Source organism: Cydia strobilella, chromosome 12 (genome assembly GCF_947568885.1).
Source record: "Cydia strobilella chromosome 12, ilCydStro3.1, whole genome shotgun sequence".
NCBI lineage: Eukaryota > Metazoa > Arthropoda > Insecta > Lepidoptera > Tortricidae > Cydia > Cydia strobilella.
The window spans coordinates 3421743-3439632 of NC_086052.1; the positions used below are offsets into that span (position 1 = coordinate 3421743).

Sequence of the window (17890 nt, forward strand, 5' to 3'; positions counted from 1 at the left end):
AAATAAGTGCATTCCCGTTTCCAGGGAGGTTTTGGGATTATACTGAGCAAATTTTACTATGGGACCAACCACGAAATCGCCGAAAAAAAATAGAAAATGGAAGAGCCAAAATGTATGAAACAGCCAAATTTTTTTTTCGCGATTTCGGGGTTGGTCCCATAGTAAAGGTTGCTCAGTATAATGCCAAAACCTTCCTGGCAACGGGAATGCACTTATTTTTTAGCCACCGTGTATTATGTACTTATTTTATTTGTAGCTGGGGCAATCGGAATCTTTGAAAGGGAAGGAACATCTTATTTTTAAGTTGTAACTACGCTACTCTTTTTTTCCAAATTTAGGGTTTTTGATATTATTTCTACTCAGAATTATGAGCTCTTCTGATCCTAATAGAAGAACAAAGGGTCCACTAATTTCCATACATTTTTCAATATTTCCATACATGTCTCTGAAAAATGGTAACGGAATAATAAAAATCTTGGACACTTTTTCTCCTACAAGGATCGAATAAGCTCGTTATTCTGAATAGAAATAACATAAAAATATCCAAAATGTAAAAAAATTAATAGTACCACATGAAATAAAATGGCCCACATACTTAACAATATAAAAGAGAAAGAATGCTTTTAATTAGGTATAGTTTCTTTTTCACATTTCACGTTTTATATAGGTATAATAAGTACTTAACAAATGTCACTTAGTAAAACGTGTATGAAAATAAATATGTACCTACTTATATAGACAGCAGAGTGTACGCTAAAAATAAAAAAAAACATGAACAGCGCCCTAAGTTTAAAGAATGCATTTACAACACGGCTTTGAGATTACTCGTGTTTTAGGTGCGTTTTATTTGTAGTTAAATTTAGAGGTTTTATTTTAGTTTCCCGTTTCGGTCCGCTGTTTCACTGGCGTTATCTACACTAAAACATTTGTTTTGATGGTCGCTTATTTCACTTAATGAAGATAAGATTCCGATTTTTTTTTTCTTGAAAATAGTGACGCTGACTAAGTATATATTTTTCTCGTCACGTGATCAACGTTATATTATAACTATATCTACAGGCGTAACATAATCGTGGTTATCGACATAACAACGACATAATACCTATGTAGAGTAAACTTCTAGATTTGACACCTCAGTGGAATAACGCGGTCACGCGATAACTATGTATTTTCATAATAGACTCTCTGTTACATTTTTATTAGAAAAATGGTGTTTAAAACCGGTTTTTAAACAATACGAGCCACTGCAACTCGTAAGTCAAGCAAAAAAAATAAAATTTTATTTTCTAGTTAAAAAGCAAAAAAAGAAAATCATATGATTCTGAAATGTTAGATACAACGTCATCCCATTTATTCGAACAAACCTGTATTCTGTAATCCCAATTTAACACCAAAATTACGATTCAAACTGACCCAGATTGCTGTGATTTTTGTTTGGATTTAACACCAATTTGTACACAAATGACACTTTCACATTGACAAAATGTACAAATGAAATCGTTAACCATTACACGTGTAATTTCCATTTCGTAACGCATCCACGGTAATCTGCATCGGATGTGTTGGTTCCCATCGTGATGACTGGATGACAATGGCGCCGACAATTGCTTTACACACTTGTTCACGAAGTTTACGGATAGCTGTTTCCCATTTTTTTGCTTTTTTTATCGATTTATCTGCCGTCATTGCCGATATTTTTTTGAATATTTTTTTTCGGGTTTTTTTTTTACTCATAATTGTTAGCTTCTTTAATCTGGATAACTAAATTGAGTCGCTTAACTTCAAACTCGGACAGATAAAAAATCTGACAGATTTTGCGGTTTTGGTATTATTTCCTTTTATTATTATTTGGTCATAGGTAGATATTTCCTAAGGGCCGCTTGCTCGTTCCAGGGTTAGCCTAACTAACTCGGAGTTAACCGTTTAAACTCGGTGTTAACAGTACAGTTTAACCCTGTAGGTATTATAAACAGTTAATACAATAGCATGCGTATGAACGAACGCAAGTGAATGATGAGATGACGGGCGAGAGATATGGAAGAAAAAGACATGCTGCGCCGACCCCAAGTGAATGGGATAAGGGCAAGCGAATGATGATGATGATGGCAATAATATACTTATATCTTAAGTTGAAATTGGGATTCGAGTAAGAACAGGGGTCATTACGTGCGGGTTTAACGACATCATAATAAAATGTGACGATCTGGAACGTATCTAACTGCACCAGTCTTTTAAAAAACGCTCACAATTTTAATAACAAAACTTCCGTGAGACGCAAACATATTAAACATATTAATAACGGGTCACTCACGTATTTTAAGTCGAAAAACGCTCGACATGTTTCACTCCGTACCGAGGAGCGTCATCAGGAGCTTGCGTTAACGGTGACGGACCGACGCAGACTGCGGGCCGCAGCCCTCCGCGCCCGATGACGGCGCGGGCGCCGGTGGCGGCAGGGGCGGCGAGAAACTACCCTCGTTTACAGCATTAGCGAATGACGTAGTGACGAGTGTTGTGTGCAACCCATCATTTGACAATAATGGGTTGCACACAACACTTATTAATATGTATGTTTCAACATGTTTATCAATATGTTTAAACGCTCACAAATCTAATTTATGTTTATGCAAGGTATTTGTACAATTCTACAGGCCAGTTTAACTAATTCAGGACGAAATTGATGAATACACAATGTTTTGTGAATAAAGATGGTTACGGCACGATTGCGAATGTAACAAACTGGTTTAGTTGTTTATAATTAGCTTGCACATCAAAATATCAAACACGCGCGCATAATGGTTTATAAATGATTGCACTAAATATGTTACTATTGCTGATACTGAAATACAAGACTTATCGTAAGTGATGTGAGCAGTTAGGACTATCTAAATTATTTGTACAATATATGGGGCCTTTTCTATCTATAAAAAGGGACCTTATTGTCGATGGCGCTTACGCCGCACAGCGTCGCGCGGCATTGTATTTATATCGGAGCATCGTTTATAATGGCGTAAGCGCCATCGACAGTAAGGTCCCTTTTTATAGAAAATACCACATATCACTTTTAGTCTCAGATCTTGTTTCTAGGGTTTTCTGAATCAAAGCAAGTACATGTAATAATTAATGCCTTAATATTAATTTATTAGCTATATTGATAAAAACCGTATATACCCCGGCCACACACTCGACGAGTATGGGAAGTAGCGAGGGAAGTATGCAGGGCAGTATGGCGGCCGTTGACGAGTAGCGTGGCCACACTACGTCTCTGCCTACTTCCCATGCCACTCGTAGATGGCCGAGGTAATAAACGTAATTCATCATGATCAACCGGAAAGGACAATTAGGTAAAAAAATACAAATATAACCCCTTTTCTACATGTATTGCCTAAACTAAAACCATACAATTACGTATGTATTTCTATTACCGTATCGCAACATGATTTACTTATCAAATGCATACGCGTTATCAGCGTGATAAAATTCTCTCCAATAATACGTTTAATCAGATTTATTGTGAGTGTTCGTTTCGCTCAGCTGAGCGAGCCGTGTGAAATTGTATTTCATAATGGATAGTTTTCAATGTTGGCATATAACGAGAGATGGTAAAATATTGAAGAGGTACCTTTGCAATAAGGCTGCCTTTCGATTGGGATGGAGATGAGTAGACATGCGGGAATGTAATCCAGCGGAGCGGAGAAGAAATTTAATGTGGATTACAACCATGAACCAATCCTAGTGGTTGAATCCGGCACTTCATCTCATCTCCGTATTTGAAAGCAAAACAAGGCCCAGTAATAAGCACACTGTGCGATCTCACACAGACAGCACTGAGAATAGTAGAGAAATGGTGCAAGGAGAATGACCTATCGGTAAACCCAAAAAAGACCGACACAATTCTCTTCACACACAAACGAAAACTGGGTACATATGCAATGCCAACACTTTTTGGCACAAAACTGACACTTTCAAAGGACGTAAAGTATCTAGGCATAATCCTGGACGATAAACTGAACTGGAACAAACACCTGGACAATAAACTGAACAAAGCAACAGTAGCCTTTTGGCAATGCCAGAGGATGGTGGGAAAAAGATGGGGACTTGCCCCTCACATTATACTGTGGCTGTACAAAATGGTAATAATGCCAATGATCAGCTACGGCGCGGTGGTATGGTGGCCCCGCACCCAGCTAACTACAGTAATAGACAAACTAAATAAAACACAAAGACTAGCATGTGTGGCTGCAACGGGCTGCATGAGAACTACTCCGACTGCGGCTCTAGAAATAATGCTAGGACTCCTGCCACTACACATATACATACAGAAAGAAGCGGCTGCCACAGCTCTTCGTTTGAAAAATCTAAACCTATGGACATCTTTCAGCTCATCGCACAAGAAGATCTATGAAAATACGATCTTAAAACTGCCCATGCTGGAAGCGCCCATCGACAAAATACCAAAAACTATGATCTTCTGGAAAGATTACGCCATATCGTTAACAGAAGATCCGAAAGAAGGACTAAACCAAATAAACCTAAGAATATTCACAGATGGCTCAAAGACAAACGAAGGGACAGGATGTGGTGTCTTCTCAGAGGACCTGAACATACACATCACAAAGTCCCTTGGTGAACACAATACGGTATTCCAAGCTGAATGTTTAGGAATAATAGAAGCTTGCAATGCTATTACAAGACGACAAGTGAAACACGAAACCATACTAATACTGTCAGACAGTAAATCGGTACTACAAGCGCTATGCAGCGACAAACTTACTTCAGAGCTTATACTTGAATGTCATCGAAGCCTCACTGAAGTGAGCAAAGAAGGCAACAAAGTAACAGTACAATGGATAAAGGGGCATAGTGGATCAAGAGGAAACGATGCAGCGGATGAACTGGCCAGAAAAGGTTCAGAAACACCGGCATATGGACCCGAGCCAATCATGCCCCTACCAATATCCTACATACACAACCAGCTAGAACAACATCACAGACAACTGCACAACAAGTACTGGAATGAAATGAAGACATGCAGGCAAACCAAAGAAATTCTACCGGAACTGAACCACAAACTTACCAAAATATTACTGAAAACACCAAGAAGCCAACTACGTAAAATAGTAGGATTAATAACAGGACATAACACACTAAACAAACACCTACATATTATGGGTAAAACGGACAGCCCCATGTGCAGAGCGTGCATGGCAGAAGAAGAAACAACAAAACATATTCTCCTAGACTGTAAACAGGTAGAAGCATATAGGAGCAAATACCTAGGGAATCCATGCACACTAAAGGAAGCAACTAGCAACCTGAAGACCTTGCTAGGCTTCGTGGAGGAGCTGGGGTGGTTAGAGTAGCGCTACCTCGTTTCACGCAAAATAGGCACATTGGATGTCGAGTTGCGGAAAATGCCCAGCAAAACTAACTAAACTAACTAACTAAGGCCCAATTAAAATAATAATTTAATTTTGAGTATAAGCTTAGTGATGATACCAATTTAACTTTCAGCTGCAATTCTCCGACCAACGATAACACATTCGTGGTCACCAAATTATGATGAAAAATACATGAAAGGAAGCAGAAGGCATATCGAGCAAATATGTAATTAATATTAAACACAATTTCAGCTAAAATAGTAAATTCGTTATCAAGTATGTCCAGTCTGTGCAGGAAACACGTAATCAGACACTGTGATAGAGAAAATAAGTAACATTTTTCGTGTATTGTTATTTTTTTATTGTATGTATACATTAAGTAGATCATAATATCAGGAAAAATAGCTACAGGTTTACTCTTCACTTAATTCACGGCACCTATCGTGTTATAAAAAATAAATAAAAAAAATATATAATAAGCTACCTACAGAAATAAAAAATACACAAAAAAAAACACTTATTTACAAATAAACTCAAGTCCCTTCTATTAAAAAAACCATACTATACCATCGAAGAATTTATGCAGGATGATCTATTATGATAGTAAACAAAGTTCCAATACTTAGAAAATATTAAAAAGCAATAATATAACGTTAAGAAGTGTTATCTGTAAGTACTAAATGTTATATTTAATTTATTTAGTATTTAGTTAATGTAGTTTTAAGGATAATTGTCATACCCTATCAGGGTGCCATGTAATCTTTTTTAATTGTAACATCTATTGTATTGTACCATGGTTTGCAATAAACGACTTACTTACTTACTTATACTAAGGCATCATTAATAACCTAGAGTCATTATACGGTCGGTTTTTCACTAAGAAAATATGTCACTTTAGCCACGATATAGAAACCTCATATACTCCTCATCAAAGCGAAACATATCAACACATATCAAAGCAATCTAGAATAAGAATTCTATCTAGATAATATCACTGATTTTAGTCTTTGATCAAACGATAATAACTATGTTATGTTTGTACTCGTAATGTTATCAATTTGTAACTACTTAAGGCCTGTTCCCTGAGCCAGATGTGCAAAAATACCCCATGGTTTTTCCTATTTTTCGAAGAAACGTTGAAATTTTTAGACGTGGGAAGGATATATGTAACGGAAACAACTTCAATAACGGCAATATTTACTCTAATGATAGGTCGTAATTAAATGAAAGGATAAAAGCAACAGAACGTTTTCCCAATACTAAATATATTAAAAATAAAAACCGGCCAAGTGCGAGTTGGACTCGCGCACCGAGGGTTCAGTACCTTTTAGTATTTGTTGTTATAGCAGCAACAGAAATACATCATCTGTGAAAATTTCAACTGTCTAGCTATCACGGTTCATGAGATACAGCCTGGTGACAGACGGACAACGGAGTCTTAGTAATAGGGTCCCGTTTTTACCCTTTGGGTACGGAACCCTAAAAACGGGTAACTCCCAATGTTAGTAAAGAAATATTTTTTTAATACAGTTGCTCAAAAAGTGCTACTTTACGTAGCTGTTTAGCGTCCGGAAAGTTGGTATTCGCGAACTAGTGCTTTTTACTTTTCCAATTTTTTTAAATTTATACGTGTTCCAATTCATGACTACTTATTGATGAGTGTTAATATTAGTTTCCTTTAAACGTCGTAACCAACATAAAAACCTACTGTTAATGTCAGAATACGAAAAATATACATATTTCATATTTTATTACTTACCTCTTCATCATTATAACACGTTTATTTTTTAATATTGAAGATTAATAAGTTGTCTGAATGGAACGGAATAGTTATGGAAGGTAGAGGTAGGAAGAGGCGTTTTTTCTTTGTTTGCGCTGTTTCCAAAGGCAACATTGGATATTGTTCTTATTCCTTACTTGTTGTTTTTCTTATTTTTTCGCAACTGTATTAAAAAACGTCGTTCGATACACGTGCGGAAATGTCATTCTTCACTCGTCCCGAGTCTCCGATATCTCGGTACTCGTGAAGTAATAACATACTTTCCGCACTAGCATCGAAATGTACTATTCTATGAAATGAAAATTCTGCGAAACATTACATTCTATGAAACAATTTTTTGCAAAACAAGGTACAACCCGCACTTAGATATGCCAGCCACGTATTGCAGTAACTATTACTGTTAGTAAGTCCGTCTAGATTTCTAGAATCAAGGTATGACCTCTGAAGCTGTTCAGCAATAGTAATTCCTCTTAAAACTTCTGATACTCCGGACTTGTTTTGGTCACATTTTTATTATTTACAGTTCAGTGAATTCCATCGAAGTTACATAATTCTTGTGTTGTAAACTGGTAATTGAAACCACGGTAGGTAGGTTCTCGAGTGGCGACCACGTACCGGAAGGCGCCGCGTGGGTAGACCCCCCACAAGGTGGACTGATGACCTGGTAAAGGTCACGGGAGTCCGCTGGATGCGGGTGGCGCAAGACCGGTCATTGTGGCACTCTTTGGGGGAGGCCTATGTTCAGCAGTGGACGTCCTCTGGCTGATATGATGAATTGAAACCGGTGACCGCTTATCATTACATGGTAATAGGGCATTTCACAAAAAGGTCTACATTGTCGGGAACGTGACACGTATGGCACCTACCTTAATGACCTGCAGAAATCTGTATTGTGACGGTGAATTTAAAGCTAAGTTATCAAACGTTATAATGCCAAATATCGGCTTCTTAGCTTTATGGGTCATCTATTAATTACATGACACGAATTTCTAGGTTTTTTGACCCCTCCCCCCCTCATTGTCACACTTGGTCACATTTGGCAAACCCCTCCCCCCTGGTGTGACGTCACATTTTTCAACGAAATCGGCAATTCGAATTAAGTATTATTAATATTGTACCAAAATATTTTTGACAAAAGAAATATTAAAAATTTTATAACCCAAAACTGATTAGGAAAGAAAATTAAACAAATAAAAAAGATTATCGTCCCAAAAACTTGTTATTTAACTGTACAGAGAATTAAAAAAAAATCGGTTACTGATACTGATGAAGTTAGTTACGTCACAAAGTTTGTGACTCCCCCCTCCCCCTTGTCACAACATGTCACATTTTCTTACCCAAAATTTTATAACCCAAAACTGATTAGGAAAGAAAATTAAACAAATAAAAAAGATTATCGTCCCAAAAACTTGTTATTTAACTGTACAGAGAATTAAAAAAAAACGGTTACTGATACTGATGAAGTTAGTGACGTCACACAGTTTGTGACTCCCCCCTCCCCCTTGTCACAACATGTCACATTTTCTTGAACCCTAAACGTGTGATGTAGGTAATTAATGGATGACCCCTTATCAGAAGTGTTAAAAAAAATTGCATCTCGTACCCGACACTTTTCTGGAATGGCTCTAATATTTATGTCTATTTGCTACCACTTCACTACATATAGTATAAAACAAAGTCGCTTCCTGCTGTCTGTCTGTCCCTATGTATATGCCTAGATCTTTAAAACTACGTAACGGATTTTGATGCGGTTTTTTTTAATAGAGTGATTCAAGAGGAAGGTTTATATGTATAATACATCAGCATTGCGCCCGTGCGAAGCCGGGGCGGGTATCTAGTTAGTTTGAAAAAGAAGCATCAAATATTAAGGTGAAACATAACCTCAAACCGCAGAGGTAAGATGCAGATAACATGAATTTCTACAAACAACACGTTTCTAAAAACTGACCGCAAATAGGAAACTCGTTTCACGGTACACGAAACACAGTAAAAAGATAAGATTCTTCGTGAGTTTTATGACTGACTATCGAGTTAAAATTAACTCTTCGAAAAACAGTTTCAAAATTTTGGTTTTGCTTTGAACAGATCAGGGGTATCGTTCGGATTCAAACTACACGAGCTAATTACTCTTGCAGTACTTAATGCGACGCGACATAATATAGCTGGTCCAACAGATCTCCTTGGCAATTCAACGGGGCAACGCTGCCAGTGTCATGGGGACTTTTGGACCGGCTACGGTCCGAAGCGGGGACTTGGCCTAGTTTAATTTAGTGTTTAAGATTGACAAAGCCTGTTGTGATATCATTTGTTAGTATGTGACGAAGCCTGTAGCTGATTTATTGTTGTAAGCACTTGACGAAGCCTGCGTTGCTGATCATGAACTGTGTGTTGTATATTATACATTTGGTTACTAATAATAGATATGTATATATTTTGAATAAATTACAAGTCATATATAAATAAAAAATAAATAAATAAATAACGACTCCGGGCAGCAACATTGATTTGGACATTTGCGGCTGCAATACTTCTGAATCCGAACGGTACCTTTATTGGTCGCAAGTTGACGCCGAATGATTGTGGCATGTTACGACGTTTCTATATAAATGTTATTGTCTTTCCATACAATGTGACAACTCACAAAAACACACGAAGGCCTTTAATACTCGTAGCAAGGAAAACAAGCAGATGCCAAAGAGAAAACCGGCGTGTTACAAAGTTAATACCAAAAATCACCACGAAATGACAAGAGTGAAAACAACTAAGAAGACATCAATTAAACATGTTGAGTTTATCATTAACTTTCGCAACAACCGACCAATTCACCGGCTCCCACGGCGCTCAGACAAGCGGAACCCAACGCAAGCATAATTACTCATTAAGCGATGTTGCATAAAACGTAACGAGAACTACATACTTTGTTTGTTTAAAGTTTAAGTTCTCATATTTGTTTAGAAATTTGCCGTCTGTACATGCCAAGTTTCATGTCATTCGAAAGAAGAAAAGAAAGAAAATACATTTATTTGACGCCACAACATACTCGTAGTACATAAAAAAGAAAGGCATGCAGACAAAAAAAAACATTTGGACGCTAAAAAGGACTCAGCATAATGCCGCGGCAAACCGTGGCGCTGGTTTTCCGTGGGGACCTGACTTAATCTAAAATTAATGGCGACACGTACGCCAACGACACACAAATAAATTAACATTGACATAAAAACACAAACATTATTAAACATAGAAAATTAAGACAAGTAAAATATTAACTACCGCGTTTTTTTAATTAAATTTTTCAACAGTGGTTTTAAAATGAGAACTAAGTTTTTAAAATTATTTCACAACACGGACGAAATAAAGAACCAGAAAAACAATTTTTATTTAATAAATCGGACAGAACTAAAAAAACCTATTGCATGAGGGCGGCCAGGTTCGTATAACCATAGAGTAACTTATACTAGAGCGGTACTGTCATAGTAAATTTTGTAACCCCAGTAAATTCACTGCCATCTGTCGACACACTTTAAAACTAAAAATAAATATTTATAAAAATACGATAAAATGTATTTAAATATGGATAAATGATTTTTTTATTTGCGTTAATTATTTTTATATGATTTTGACCCATGTTCTTTCACTGGTATGCGTTAAAATTATAAATAACAAACGAAACAGTCAACGCCCTCTATACGAGTGTAGGCCAAAACTAGTGGCGCCATCTGATCGAGAATCAAATTTTCGTGATTTTCGAGGCACGTTTTTTCCTTAGACTGTATCCATCTATTACGGAGTTATATCAATCTTTGGTATAACTTACACCGTACATAAAACCGTGAATGTAAGCAGAAAACACAGACGCTAAGCTGACATGGGAGTTCAAGAATTATGCTAACGATACCTACGCTTAAAGTGAACGGTACTCTCAAAGTAAAACCATATGCCCGCGAAATTGCTACAATTGATGTGACAGCTGCCTTCGGAGCGAATTTCTTGACGACAAAGCTGATGTTAATATGCGAGTTTTAAAACAAGCCGTCATCATTTTACGTGTTTAATGTATTCTGTTAAGTTTGTTATGAGAAGTTAGGGCTTTAAAATCCGCTTGCGACTAAAGTGGGACTTTAGGTTGCTACAGTCGTACCCGTACATGAAGAACTTGTGACGTTTGACTTTACTTTAGTAATTGCATTTAACATTTGGCATTAGATTGATTTAATTAAATGCAAATAACCTTTGCCGAAAACTACGAGAATTTGTCGAGAGAAAATGTACACAGATACAGAGTAAAAAATATCCAGAGTAGTTTCTCATCTCTAAAAGTTAAAAGTTGTCACACACATAGTAATTAGGTCAATGTATATTTCAGTTGCAAATAATAGTTTACCTACTTTATAACCAATTTAACAAATGTAGACCATGAAATAAAACTATGAAAACGGATTATATCGCGTATATTGAATTTATAATACATCCCATAAATGTAGACCAACCAGTAAGCATAATTTTTATTTTTATTTATTTATTTATATCATAATAATCAATCAATACACAATCCTTATTGGTATCTAAATGCAGCATTTAAGTATGATTTTTGTATTTTTATTTCAAGTGCGTGACGCACCGGAACCTCAATATTCCAACACAAAAATATAGTTCAAGAAATAAAAATGTAGACAGAGTATCTTTTTTTAGAAAAGAAACCGACGAGTTGAACCCTTATTTATGTCTAATTGCAGTAAAAGTAAATATAAAGGTACACAAAGTACTACTTTACGGCAAATTACACCCGTATCCATCGTAAAATGGGTGCCGTTAAGCTCAACAGATGGAAGCGTCGAGCAAGTCATCTTTCTAATTACCCCCACACTTAAGAGCTGCGCAAAACGCTTCTCTGTAAACTCATCCAGTATAACATGAAATTTCCAAATAAAGAAATGTATGTATAAGGATTTGCTATTGCTTTTCTGGCTTAAAATCGTAACTACTACTTGTTATGCAGGCGATAGAAAATAGTCCATATTTCCCTCGCGTTTCGTCGCGTTTCAATACATATTTCAGTATTTTTTCATTTTATTTTAGATATATTTTTATGTTCATAGAATCATTACCACACCATTTTGTATGAGGGTGACAAAAAGTCCATAAATGCCCTCTCTGTTCGTCGTGTTTCAGTATGAGTTTCTTTTTTACATTTTTATGAGTGAGCGTGACGCACCGGAAACTATTTTTCGACTCTACATATGTCCCACTGAACCGTAGAGGGCAGCTCAATACTCAATAGCCTACTGTTTGTAGTCGCGAATTATTAAAAGTCAATTTTCAAATTTTTAGCAATTAAAGGTCAAAAAGTTTCCGATTTAGGTCACAAGGTGACACTTTCGAACGCACACGGTCCCTATAGAGCTAACGATAAAAATACCAATAAAAATTGGATTTGAAACGAAATTGAACAAAAAATCAAGAATGGTTAAATACTCCAGCACCCTGTATTGGATCAATGGAGGGTTCTAGACTAGAGGTGTTAGCGTAAACTATCCCTGTTTCAATTTCTAGTTCAACAACTTTGCTAAGTTGGTTTTCTTGCGGTTGCGAGTGAACTAATTTGTTGTTTCATTTGGTGAACACTGAGCATTTTTAAGAGTTAAACTATATTTTCTGATTGTTTGACCTACTTTTTTTAAGAAAATGGACCACAAGTTTTAATCTATTAAGATATTTTATCAAGACAATTGACAGTGACAATGGCCGTCTCCCGCTGCAGCAGCGCTGCAGTAATAAAGCTGTTGCAGTCGCCATTTTAATGTAACCTAAAGCCCGGTTCACATTTGTCTGTCGTATTGTGTTGTGTCGTGACGCATATCGGTTTCATACAATATGGTTGCGTGCACATTTCTCTGACGCAGCGTGCATCAGACAAATGTGAACGCAACCATATTAAATGTATGAAACCACTATGCGTCACGACACAACACAACACAACACGACACGTCAGACAGATGTGAACCGGGCTTAACGCAGTTCGCACCGCAATGTATAGTCAACACAAGATAGATATTGAAGCCCAAATATTTACAAATCCTATTTTACCTTCCTCTAAACCTATTTTTAACATTAGTTAGGTTTAGAGGAAGGTAAAATAGTTCCTTTCCTACCTAAGTGCGCAGTACGCACCTCGCAATGTTGTCATGTCGCAAGGAGGTCGTTTACATGTCAAGGCGACGTTTTGACTCGTCGTTTGTCGGGGTCGGTTAATTGTTAATCATTATTCGGTTGGTTTAGCTGTAGTGCATTCAAGGACGTTTGCGATAATGACGCATAGTATAGGTATGATTTAAAATAGCTTTAGTATCATTTGCAGTCAGCATCAAATAGATAGTGACGGCCAAAATGGCCAAATATAGCGGAACATATAATGTATTTGGCCACACCTGAGCTAACCTTTTTATTTCAAAACCCACATATTTAAGTGTCATGCTTATTGGTAATGCATGTTTTTATGATATCGCTTGACCGTCTGCAAGACGTTTAAATGATGTTTGCCCTTAAGGTGGTTACCGGGAATGTCCCTGATTGTACCTACTACCTTGACCGTATACGCCTACTGCCTACTACACAGTTTTGTAGAATCCATACTAATATTATAAATGCGAAAGTCTGTCTGTCTGTCTGTCTGTGTGTTCCCTCTTCACGCTTAAACCGCTGAACCGATTTAGATGGAATTTGGCATAGAGATAGGTTGAATCCCTGAGAAGGACATAGGATAGTTTTTATCCCGAAAATCATCCCTTAAGAAAGTAAAAAGCGGAGTGGAATTGAGATAATCAACGAAGTGCCTGCTAATTTGTGTGCATAACATGCTCAAATTTAGATTGCTATGTGATATTTTCCAGGCGCTATTCTTACTCTAGCTGCGGTTACTAAGTTCACGCAGACGAAGTCGCGGGCAAAAGCTAGTAATTTAATAACTACATATAACCCTACCACAGCCTAGGACGTGCTATTTAAATACCTAACTGCCTTGCCTTGTCTTGCCTGGGATGCAGGATGCTTGCAAAAATTTAATAACTTGTAGTTAATAAAAAATTCTGACGTTGCTGCGTTCAGAGCTTGACCAGTAAAGCTTGTTTATATGAGATATCTGAAGAAAATTTAAAATATTGAAAATAGCAACTGAGATAGAAAAATGCATGTTTGTAAAAAGATTTTTTAAATTGAAATCATGAAACTTTAGAAATTTAACACAACACTAAATATAGCCGGTCAAACTACATTGTCAGTCGCAAAAGGCGCGAAATTCAAATTTTCTATTGGACGGACCTTTGTTTGTGCCTACATTTTTAAAATTTGTTGCTTTTTTCTACTGACGGAAATAGCTTGATAGACTATAATTATCCGTTGTTCGTGTGTAATTTTAAAACTAAGAGTTAGATATGAGAAAGTTAATCGAATTGTGCGTAAGTGTCCGGACTTTTGTCAGGATATTCCATCTTTTTCAATCCTAGCCCCGTAAATAGTCACTGTCGATTATCAAATTAGATTTAATTGACGACTTAAATCTTATTATACCTAATAGTAGGTATAATGGCACCCTTATGCTTGTAATTTCAATCACTACATATTATAAAACAAAGTCCCTCGCCGCGTCTGTCTGTAAGTATGTCTGTATGTTTGAGATAACCTGAAAAACAACTGAACGGATTTTCATGCGGATTTAACCTATCAATAGAGTGATTCTTGAGGAAGATTTAGGTGTAAAATTTGTTAAGGTTTTATGTTACATGTGCGAAGCCGGGGCGGGACGCTAGTGTCTAATAAGATTCTAATTGGAAAAGAATACCCGGGGGTCGTGTATCAAAACCCCCCTAGGTTTCCCTAATTAATAATATTAACTGTCCATATTATTATTTTTCTATTTTTAAGTAGGTACCTAAGAGGAAAAATAGTGTAATGAAGTCCTTTCCTTATGTATTATTTAGCACTTATAATGATTAAATACATTTTAGTGACTCGTAACAAAATGAATAACAAGCGATTTTTCAGTTTTACCAAAGAAAGCTGAAGCGACCTATGCGATAAATAAGTCCTATAAGTAGGTACAGTCAACAATGTCACCATCAAATATATAGAAAGTGGCCAAATACTTTGGAACACATCCTTATTTCTATGCAAACAAGTGTTAAGGTGTGTTATAGTTAACGCTATCTCTACTGAGCTCGTTCACTTACGTACTAACAATGGCATTCTGTTAAACAAAAGCCATTATTTCTTTTGTGCCTGAGCGCGTGGCCTTTGTGCCTGAGGCTCACACACAATAGCCACGCGATCATGCACAAAGGCCACGCGCTCAGGCACAAAAGAAATAATGGCTTTTGTTTAACAGAATGCCATTGTCAGTACAGGTAAGTGAACGAGTTCAGTAGATAGACCGCATACTATACAATATATTATTTGGCCACTTTGACCGTCAGTGTATAGTATGCGGTCTATCTACTGAGAGACTGATTTGAAAGGGACGAAACTACAGTGTTGCCACTTTTTAATTTCTATTTTTTTGCCAGACTGTAGCCTAGTAAGTTTTCTATTTTTCAGGAAGCAATGAAACAAAAGCAATGCTACTTTATTTGGTTTATGAAAGGTTCTATTTCGATTGAAACGGAAGTGTACACTGTAATGCACATTGGGACACAAGGATAGATAGGTTGCATAATCATGAGTATCATGACTAATGTCCAACCAGCTTTTTTTATACCTATATGGATGGTGGCAGACAAGGAATAATAAATAAATTAGGTAGGTATTCTGCAATGCTAATTCTGTCTGTCTACCTGCGAGTAGGTATAAAAGTAGGTAAAGCCTGACCAGTAATATATGATCATTGTCAAGAGGGCGCTGTATATTCTCATGTATAGGGTGACAGTTCAGTATAGTATGAAAAAATTAGTTCCAGCGAAATTCCGCAACATGGCGCGTGATCATATATTCCTGGTCAGGCTTTAAGGTATTTATGATAACGTTAGTATTTATAAAAAACCCAGTGTATGAGAAGCAAACGCTTTTAACTTAACCCATTAAAATATGTAAAGAAACCACTGTTATGGTTAATTTAGTATGTATTCGTATAATTAGTTTTTTGCTTTCACGTTTTTAAACATATTCAAAACTTGAACTACTTACATTCCCTCGAGGTAAATATAATTTGATTTGCAAATTCCGTATGTACCAGTGTTTTTTTTATTATTGAAAAAAAAGTATTATATTTCCTACATTAAGTATTATAATAAATATTTAAAGAAAAGTACGTGACTAATTTGGATATTTATCGTTAAAAATAATATAAAAATTAAGTATCCCGTTTGTTCGTTTGACACTACACGTGGAATTCTACAGTTCTTTGATAGCTTGTTACCTATATCGGAAATAAAATAAAAACTGTTCACGCTTCAACTTTTTATCACTTATACGCAAATTGTATGCAAATTTTGACATATTGCCGTTAACATTCCAACGTTTCGCCGTCATTCTCAAGTGTAATATAGCCCCGGTCAAGCAAATCAAGTCAACGAACCTCAAGTGCAAAGCATCTTGCCATTAAAAACAATCCTGCTCATCAAGGACCGTCGCATTCCTAATAAAATTCGCACAAACCTTTTGAAATCCAAATGCCAAATCCACACACACACAGTAGTAGTTAATAAACAACTTTATTTGTTTAGTTAGTGCACTTCACAAGAAAATCTAGAAATCCACAGGTTCCGTGATGCGATCGCGCGTTCGCGGGGACGAGCGACGTGCATTCAATAGCGGCGACGCGGCGAGACTGACTTCCTTCACTTGACGGGAGTCGGGAAGTGCAGATCGGCTTGGAGGATGGGTGCGCGGGTGAGCTTCCGTTTTGATAAAATTCGCGAGCCTGCGGGTTCAGTGATTGCCAATGCCACAAATCTTTTGTGACACTGGTTATATCGGAAATTACCTAAATAACAAATTCAATAGGTAAGGTAGTTTATTTACTAAATTAGTTATTACGATTAAAATAAAGGTACCTACTTTGGTTCTTAGATGTCCTGCTATCCTGTTTGAGGAGAAAATAGAATAGATGCAAACATTACAAGGTTTAGCAATAGGAAGTAGGTTAGTGTCAAGAAATATTAGGTAGGCATAAGTTAATAAGCAATACGTATTCAATATTCATTTCAAAACAATATTTTAAGAGAACCGTGTGCACCGAAGCAAGTAAGGAACAAAAATACAATATGTATGGAAATGTGCACAATACTAATGGCGGATATTGCCCTCTCATTCTCACAGTTTATCCATCTTACTTCATCTGATAAGTCGCCATTTTTATCTGCTCTGTCGCCATATTGTGTTTGAGGGAGGTTCAAAAATTTCTGTTTTCGAACTTTTCGTCGTAAGTAGTCGTCGTCGTATCTTTTGAGGTTGTAAAAAGTGGAGTAAAATAATACAGCTAAATATGGTAGTATTTTGTATGGAAATGAGTAGTATTTTGTATGGAGACAGCCGCTATATGACGGCACAGCTATCCTAGGCAAGCAGAGCTTAAGCCACTAAAATTAGTTTCTAAATTTGCCTATGCAGCGGAAGTGGACCTGCCGATCAATATTCGGGGAAAACGGCAAGTGCTGTTCGGAATTTCCCTCACGTTGTCTCGCGTTTGTCTGATTTTGAGGCCGGGCATTTTTTGTTTTGTTTTTCGCTTTGTTTCTACTAC

General features: G+C 36.7%; 1 protein-coding gene across 4 annotated transcripts in view; it reads right to left on the reverse strand.

The window, feature by feature from the left end:
* LOC134745926 (putative polypeptide N-acetylgalactosaminyltransferase 9) overlaps nucleotides 1-17890 on the reverse strand; it is a 326047-nt gene that overhangs the window by 259196 nt on the left and 48961 nt on the right. For 3 of the 4 annotated variants that reach the window (XM_063680046.1, XM_063680045.1, XM_063680043.1), the window contains exon 1: nucleotides 16804-16958. The exons of the other annotated variant lie outside the window; for it this stretch is intronic. The gene's annotated coding sequence lies outside the window, so the exon portion shown is untranslated. Of the gene's footprint in view, nucleotides 1-16803; nucleotides 16959-17890 lie in introns of those variants that run through there. 4 annotated transcript variants of the gene reach the window in all.